The 8,247-nt window shown below is 43.9% G+C and overlaps 1 non-coding gene across 1 annotated transcript; it reads left to right on the top strand.

The window, feature by feature from the left end:
• Nucleotides 1–455: 455 nt before the first annotated feature.
• Nucleotides 456–558, top strand: LOC123458978. Its single transcript, XR_006635911.1, has one exon. It is a non-coding gene; the product is annotated as a U6 spliceosomal RNA (small nuclear RNA).
• The last annotated feature ends 7,689 nt before the right edge of the window (nt 559–8,247 follow it).

The raw sequence follows: 8,247 nt of genomic DNA, 5'->3' as shown, positions 1-8,247 counted from the left end.
CTTTTTCTGTTTTTTTCCAACGTTTTCTTTGCTTTTCTTGTCTTTTTAATGAAAAGGTTCTGAGCCAGGTAAAGTGGCACCCAAGCCTAATCCCAGAACTTGTGAGGTAGGGGCAGGAGGATCAGAAGTTCAAGTTCATCCTCAGCCATATAGCAAGTTTAAGAACTGGGTTCAATCCCCAGCACCACCTCAAACAAGTCCCCTGTTGTGAAATACATTATGAAAGCTGATTTTGTGGGATTTCACTACTTCTTCCTTTACTTAAACAAAACCAATCTGAATGAAAAGAAAAAGGCTGGGCTGGAGCACCCGTCTCCCCACATTGCTAGAGTCTAAGTCCAGTGGACCCCCACCCTGGGCCTTTTCCCAGAGCTTACTGCTCGTCAGCCTTCCTAGGTGCCTCTGTAGTCATGAGGAAACACTGTGCTGTGGGTATTTTTAAAATTATTTGGGGTGCTCACTTTGGCAGCACATGTTAAAATTGGAGCGATACAGAGAAGATTAGCATGGCCTCTGTGCAAGGATGACACGCAAATTCGTGAAGTGTTCCATCTTTTTTCAACACCTACCAAACCAGAGATCCAGAGGCTCCTAAGATTCCATCACTGAAGCTGACTTAGAACACACCTAACATGGCTCATGGAATTTTGTGGAAGAGGGGGTGGAAAGATCATTAGAACCACAAGTTGGGGTATCCTGCACAGACATTGCCTGTCCCCCATAACTGACTGCTGCCTCCCCAGTGCACAACCCACAAGCCCCATGGGGATGACCTGTGTCCCTAAGGAGGAGGGTCCCTTCAGCAAAGCAGCAGGGATGAGGGAAAGGATGGTACCAGCATGTGTTGTTTATATGCTAAGTATGCCCATAGTTAATAAAAATAAATTTAAAAAATTACTTTGGGACTGGAGTGATGGCTTAGCAGTTAAGGTGCTTGCTTGCAAAGCCTAAGGACCCAGGTTTGAGTCTCTAGATCCCATGTAAGCCAGATGCACAAGGTGGCACATGCATCTGGAGTTTGTTTGCAGTCCCTGGAGACCCTGGCATGCCATTCTCTCCCCTCATCTCTCACTCTTTCTCTCAATCTCTTTTTCTCCCATGTCTAATAAATAAATAAAAATGAAACTTAAAAATTATTTTGAGGGCTGGAGAGATGGCTTAGTGGTTAAGCGCTTGCCTGTGAAGCCTAAGGACCCCGGTTCGAGGCTCGGTTCCCCAGGTCCCACGTTAGCCAGATGCACAAGGGGGTGCACGCGTCTGGAGTTCGTTTGCAGAGGCTGGAAGCCCTGGCGCGCCCATTCTCTCTCTCTCCCTCTATCTGTCTTTCTCTCTGTGTCTGTCGCTCTCAAATAAAAAAAAATATTTTGATGTTTCTTTTTCCATTTTTGACATCTTCATACATATATTTCATAATGTACTTTGATCTTATTCCCTCCAATTACCCTCTCTTATCCTCTCCCCTCCCATTAACACCTTTCCTCTTTTCCATTAATCCCTACCTTTGCTTTCATGCCTTTTTATTTATTTTTGTTATTTTTTTATTATTAAGATTTATACGGATACATTCATGCCTCTTTTTTTTGACTAGTTAAAACAGTGTCACCTGCATGATCATGAATGGAAGGTTATTTACTGTGGGATGGGCATTTTCCCCGTGCTACACCACTGATGAGCCTGACTGCCCTCTCCCAACAACCATTACACACCATTAGCTATTCTGGGAGGTGATGTATTGACTGGCTCAGTCTTGTATAGGAACTCACAGCTGCTGTGAATTCATGAGTGTAACAGCCACGTTGTATCCAGAAGACAATGTTTTACAGCCCTTCTCCCAATCTTTCCGCTCCTACATTCTTTCTGCCTGAGGTTCCTGTTAGAGACTGAGTGCACAGTAGTCACTTCTCTGACAAAAAATTTTTAAACTATTTTTCATGCAGGAGAGAGAGAAAGGGAGAGACAATTGGTGCACCAGAGCCTCCAGCCAATGTAATCAAACTCCAGATGTGTGCACCCCCTTGTGTGCATGTGTGACATTGTGTGCTTGTATCACTGTGAGTTTGGCTTACATGGGACTTGGAGAGCCCAACATGAGTCCTTAGGCTTTACAGGCAAGTGCCTTAACTGCTAAGCCATCTCTCCAGCCCCTTCTCTGCAATTTTGACAGTCATGTTTCTTGGCACTCACAACTATCCATTATAGTAAATTTCTGTGATCAAGACTTCAAGCAGTACTAATCTATGGGAACAAATATAGACATGCAGGAGGCATCTTTACATGCCTTCCATTTAGCATAACTACAGTAGTAAGTTCCTTTCTAGGGTTCATGTCCCTAACCATGGGCTTTTGGCCAGGTTCACAGTACCAGGCATGAAATCCCTCTTGTGGAGTGGACCTCAAACCCAAGCAGAAAGTTGGTTACTCCCATAACATTAATACCACTGTTACACCAGTGGAAATATCTTACCTGGCAGATTGGTTGTGCAATTAATTACACAGTGTCTACAGCTGAGTAGAACTATTGATGGCTTTTCTCCCCCAGCAGCTCACAGAGCACCTTCTGGTAGAAAGAAAGCTAGCCTGCAATGAGGAATCTCCCAGCTCAGTTCCAGCTTTCTTTCTCTTTAAATAAATATATATATTTATCATGGGCTGGAAAGATGGCTTAGTAGTTAAGGTGCTTGCCTGCAAAGCCAAAGGACCCAGGTTTAATTACCGAGGACCCATGTAAGCCAGATGCACAAGGTGGTACAGGCGTCTGGAATTCGTTTTCAGCAGCTGGAAGCCTTGGCACACCCATTCTTTCCCTCTCTATCATCTATCTATCTATTTATCTATCTATCTCTTTCCCTGCCTATGTGAATAAATAAATAAAATTAAAAATATATATATTTACTTGAGGGAGAATATGAATACAATGAGTGCACCAAGCCCTCTTGTGACTACAAAAAGAATTCAGATGCATGTGCCACTTTGTGTGTGGCTTGATGTAGGTACTGGGGAATCAAGCCTGGGCCATCAGGTTTTGCAAGCGTCTTTAACCTCTGAACCATTTCACCAACCCACAGTTGTATTGTTCTATGTCCTGCAAGTGAAACGTGTGAAGTCTTCAGCAATAGGAACTTGTCATCTGGTTTTGATGAGTAACCAAGAGCAATGGCAACAGCCTATATCGTTTTAGGGGTTCTGTGTTTTAATAATGAGGTTTGTGGGGTCTAGCAGCAGCAGTAAGCTCTGGTACTGTGTTTTTTTTTAATTTTCTTGTTTATTTTTATTTATTTATTTGAGAGCAACACACAGAGAGAGAAAGAGGCAAAGAGAGAGAGAGAGACAAAGAGAGATGGGCGTGCCAGGGCCTCCAGCCACTGCAAACAAACTCCAGCTGTGTGTGTCCCCTTGTGCATCTGGCTTACATGGATCCTGGGGAATCAAGCCTCAAACCAGAGTCCTTTGGCTTCACAGGCAAGTGCTTAACTGATAAGCTATCTCTCCAGCCCTGGTACTGTGTTTTAATAGTGAAGTTTGTAGGGCCCAGCAGCAGCAGCGGCGGCGGCGGCAGGAATGTCTCTGTAAGGTCCTTGTCCTTCTCCCTGAAGCAGGCCATAGAACCCAGCAAAGACTTCTTGACCTGTTGCTGTGGAAGGGAAAGATGCTGCCCACGTGCCCAGAAGCAAGTCTGAGCAGGCAAGTGAGCAAAGCTTCCCATCCATTATCAGGGTCACCTGCTTTGTCCAATTATATTCTCTGTGACTGCCCACTTTGTCAGCAAACAGCATAAAAATGGGTTCTTATGTTGTCTGCTGACAAGTGACTGGAGTAAACACTGACCAAAGGAAAAAAGGCGTCTCCAGACTCATGGCTTGCATAAGGCATTGATTCCTCCAAGTCCCAGCTTTCAGACTCTGGTAGGATACTCAGAGACAAATTCCTTGTGGTAAATACATAATGTAATTGTATACACACAGTGGGGATTCATTTCTTTGGAAAACCCTAACCCTAACTCCCTGCCTGGCTGATTTTATTGTTTATGTCTCTCAACCTCAGAACAATTTGAAACACCTGCCTAGCTACATGAAGTTTTAAGTAAGCAAAAGAAAAAAACATTTTTTTTTTTGTTTTTGTTTTTGAAGACCAGGATTTTCCTAGCTAGCCTAGTACTCATAGCAATCCTTCTGCCTCAGCCTCCAGTATCCTAGGATATAGGCAGGTGGTGGTTTGATTCAGGTGTCCCCCATAAACTTAGGTGTTCTGAATGCTAGGTTCCCAGCTGATGGAGATTTGGGAATTAATGCCTCCTAGAGGAGTGTATTGTTGGGGATGAGCTTATGGATGTTATAGCCAGTGTTTGGCACATTCTCCTGTTGCTATTGTCCACCTTATGTTGGCCAGGAGGTGATGTCCACCCTCTGCTCAGGCCATTGTTTTCCCCTGCCATCATGGAACTTCCCCTTGAGTCTATAAGTCAAAATAAACTTTTTTTTTTTTTCTGCCAGCAATGTGAACCTGACTGCAACAAGGCATGTGTCACCATACCTGATTTGTAGGACTTTAAAAAAAATGTTTAAAGGAGGGGAACAAGCAGATTCATTAGAAAGGAGAATAGAAATGAAACAAGATTAAAAGCAGGACAAATAAAAGCACCGTGGTGTCATAATCTAAAGGGAAGCAGATGTTAAAGATTTTGACCAAAGAAAATTAAGAAGCAGCCAAGCGTGGTGGCGGCACACGCCTTTAATCCCAGCACTCAGGAGGCAGAGGTAGGAGGATCACCATGAGTTCGAGGCCACCCTGAGACTACATAGTGAATTCCAGGTCAGCCTGGGCTAGAGTGAGACCCTGCCTCAAAAAAAAAAAAAAAAAAAAAAAAAAAGAAAGAAAGAAAGAAGGCAAGAAAGAAAAGAAAATTAGGAAGCAAAGAAGGCAGGCTGGCAACATGAAGCTAGGAAATCAACAAACAAATAGGTAACAAAAGTGAAAAAAAAATGGCAATGAAAAAGAAAGGCAAAGAAGTTAAGATGTCACAGGCCCCTCCATTCCAGGGTGGGCTGGAGGAGGAGCCGAGGCTGGCAGGCAGGGGCAATACCCATCCCAGATGGTGGCTGAAGAGTTAACTTTCCTGGTCAGGAGGAACTGGAGCTGTGTCTGGCAGTAAAGATAAGAGCCTTCCAGAACGCTTATTTCACAGAAGAAGCTCTGATGTGAGGGCACACGGCCAATTCAAATCTGGAAAGCTGTGACTATGGAAAATTTTACATTTCCTTTCCCCAGAAGTACCTATTTCCATAGGCCCGCATCCCAGAAGGAAAGCTAACACTTCAGCACTCCAAGAGTCATGTCTCCCTGGCAAACAAGAGAGGGATCCCAAATAGATGCCCACAAACCTTCTCTGACTTAAGAGGCAAGAGGGAAGCTCAGACAGCCATTTCTATGGGGGAGTGGAAAGCATAAGTCTTGTTTCTCAGCACAAGGCTGTGACTGCTTCAAGCAAACAAGACAGAGTTTCCCTGTAAAGGAAGTGAAGTGAGAAACAGAAACACGCTGGAAAACTGTCAAAGGGAACCAGTGCAGACCTCTGCCACAGCAGACCCTACGCTCACACGGCGGCTGCAATCAGGGGACTTCTGTGAATAGTCTGTTATGGGGAAACCAACCACTCTCTAATTGGACTGGAGGCTGAAATACATGCCTGCTACTGAAAACCTAGCAAAAGCCTATGGTGGGGTATTTCACAAGCCCTAGGGATGTAATGCCTGCTGCTGTCTGGCTAAATGCATATATTATGCTCACCAAACTGCCCTGTAAGCACCTAACATTCATACCCGTATATTAACATTACTCTCACTTTTGGTTAGAGAAGCTTCTCTTTTCAGATGACGTTGACCACTGGGATGACTCAAAAGGCTCCATAGTGCTAAGAATTAACAGAGGAGTGCTCAGCACTGAAACATCTCTATCACACCTTCCAAGGCTCAGAGTCCATTGTGGAACAGGTGACAGAAAGAAAGTAAGAGCCAAGGGAAGGGTAGGACTGCTCACAATGCACTCTTCCAGACTCAAAATGGCCTGGATATCCATGACCTCACAATGCCTGGCACATCCTTCACAAGACCCTCATAATAGGAGGAAAAGATGATGACATCAAAATAAAAGAGAGGTTCTGAAGAGATTGCTTAGTGGTTAAGGTGCTTACCTGCACAGCCTAAGGACCCAGGTTCAATTCCCCAGGACCCACATAAACCAGATGCACAAGGTGGTGCATGCATCTGGAGTTCATTTCCAGTGGCTGGAGGCCCTGATGTGCCCATTCTCTCTCTACATCTATCTGCCTCTTTCTCTCTCTCAAATAATAAATTAAAACAGGACTGTACAGATTGCTTGTTGGTTAAGGTGCTTGCCTGTGAAGCTTAAGGACTCAGGTTTGATTCTCCAGGTCCCTCATAAACCAGATGCACATGGTGGTATGTGCATATGGAGTTCATTTGCAGTGGCTAGAGGCCCTGGCATGCCCATTCTCTCTCTCTCTCTCTCTCTCAAATAAATAAATGAAAAATAAAATTTTAAAATTAAAAAATAATTAGTTAAAATAAATAAGAGAGAGACTGAGGGGGAGGGGGTGTTAGAGAGTGGGCTTGTGAAGAGGAAAGTGGGTGAGGAAATTATCATAGTTTATTGTCTATAATTATGAAAATTGTCAATAAAATGTTTTTTAAAAAGACTTCTGTGAATAAGAGGTATAGCGGTTTGATTCAAGTGTCGCCCCATAAACTTAGGTGTTCTGAATGCTAGGTTTCCAGCTGATGGAAATTTGGGAATTAATGCCTCCTGGAGGCAGTGTATTGTTGGGTGTGGGCTTATGGGTATTACAACCAGTTTCCCCAGGCCAGTGTTTGGCACACTGTCCTGTTGCTATTGTCCACCTGATATTGTCCAGGCGGTGATGTCCATCCTCTGCTCATGCCATTGTTTTCCCCTGCTGTCGTGGAACTTCCCTTCGAGTCTGTAAGCCAAAAATAAACCTTTTTCCCACAATCTGCTCTTGTTAGCGAGATTTCTGCTAACAATGTGAACCAGACTGCAACAAGGAGCTGACCAATAATGTGTCACATATTTATAATACCAACTCATTTTATAAATGTGATAATTATGTTTTTGATGAAATAAGAGCAGTGACAAAATAATTTAGTAATTAAGTCAACAAATTGCAAAATCTAACTAGAGCTTTAATAGCACTTGTATTATAGCATTGAGTATGCTTGCAAAACACTCGTAGGTGAAAAGATGCCCTCGTATAGCATACAGGAGGTCTTGGGTTCAAGCCTCAGCACTGGAGAAGCTGGAGAGAGGTAAGAGAGAAGATGAGAGCAAAGACTTTAGTCCACCTCCTGTTACAGGGTAGATTCAATGAATATACCCACTGGAGGACCAGGGCACACAGCCCACTATAGATGTGCTAAGCATAGTATTTAAAAATGGAGTTATGGGCCAGGTGTGGTGGCATACACCTTTAATCCCAGCACTCAGGAGGCAGAGGTAGGAGGATCACTGTGGGTTCAAGGCCACCCTGAGACTACACAGTGAATTCCATGTCAGCCTGGGCTAGAGGGAGACCCTACCTTGGAAAACAAAACAATAAATAAATAATAAAATAAAAACGGAGTTATGAACCTATAAATAAGACCACTGCTAGAGCAATCCTTGAAAAATGTAGCTGAGACCCTATGTTACTTAGCTTTTCTGTTGCTGTGACCAAAATACCTAACATAAACAACTGAAGAGAGCAAGAATTTCTTTTAGCTCATGACTGAAGAGGGTTCAGTTCACGGTCACTTGTCAGCTGATTCCTGGGCTGGAACATCATGGTTGTAGGCATGTGAGGCAGATGGGCAGGAAGCACAGCTGAACCATAGTGAGGCCAGGAACAAGAGACCCCCAGGGAACCAGGCCCAATGACCAACTTCGTCCAAATACGTGCCACCTCCTAAAGTTTCTAGAGCCTTTCAAAATAACGCTGCCATCTGGCGACATAGGTTTTTTAACACATGATCTCCAGGGGACATTTCATATTTAAGCCCTAACACACTCTACAAATGAGTTTCCTTTGTTGTTAAGATCATATATATATTCTTCACACTGTTCTGGGAGACCCTGCCTAGCATACCACTGTACCCACCACCTCATAACCCCCCTTTTTCTCTCTCTCTCAACTATGGGGCAGGGTGACACAGCCTGTGTAAAGTGAGTTCACTTGAG

Source organism: Jaculus jaculus, chromosome 2, assembly GCF_020740685.1.
Source record: "Jaculus jaculus isolate mJacJac1 chromosome 2, mJacJac1.mat.Y.cur, whole genome shotgun sequence".
In the NCBI taxonomy this organism is placed as follows: domain Eukaryota; kingdom Metazoa; phylum Chordata; class Mammalia; order Rodentia; family Dipodidae; genus Jaculus; species Jaculus jaculus.
The sequence above is the reverse complement of the archived record's forward strand: the minus strand, read 5'-3'. Positions and strand labels throughout refer to the sequence as shown.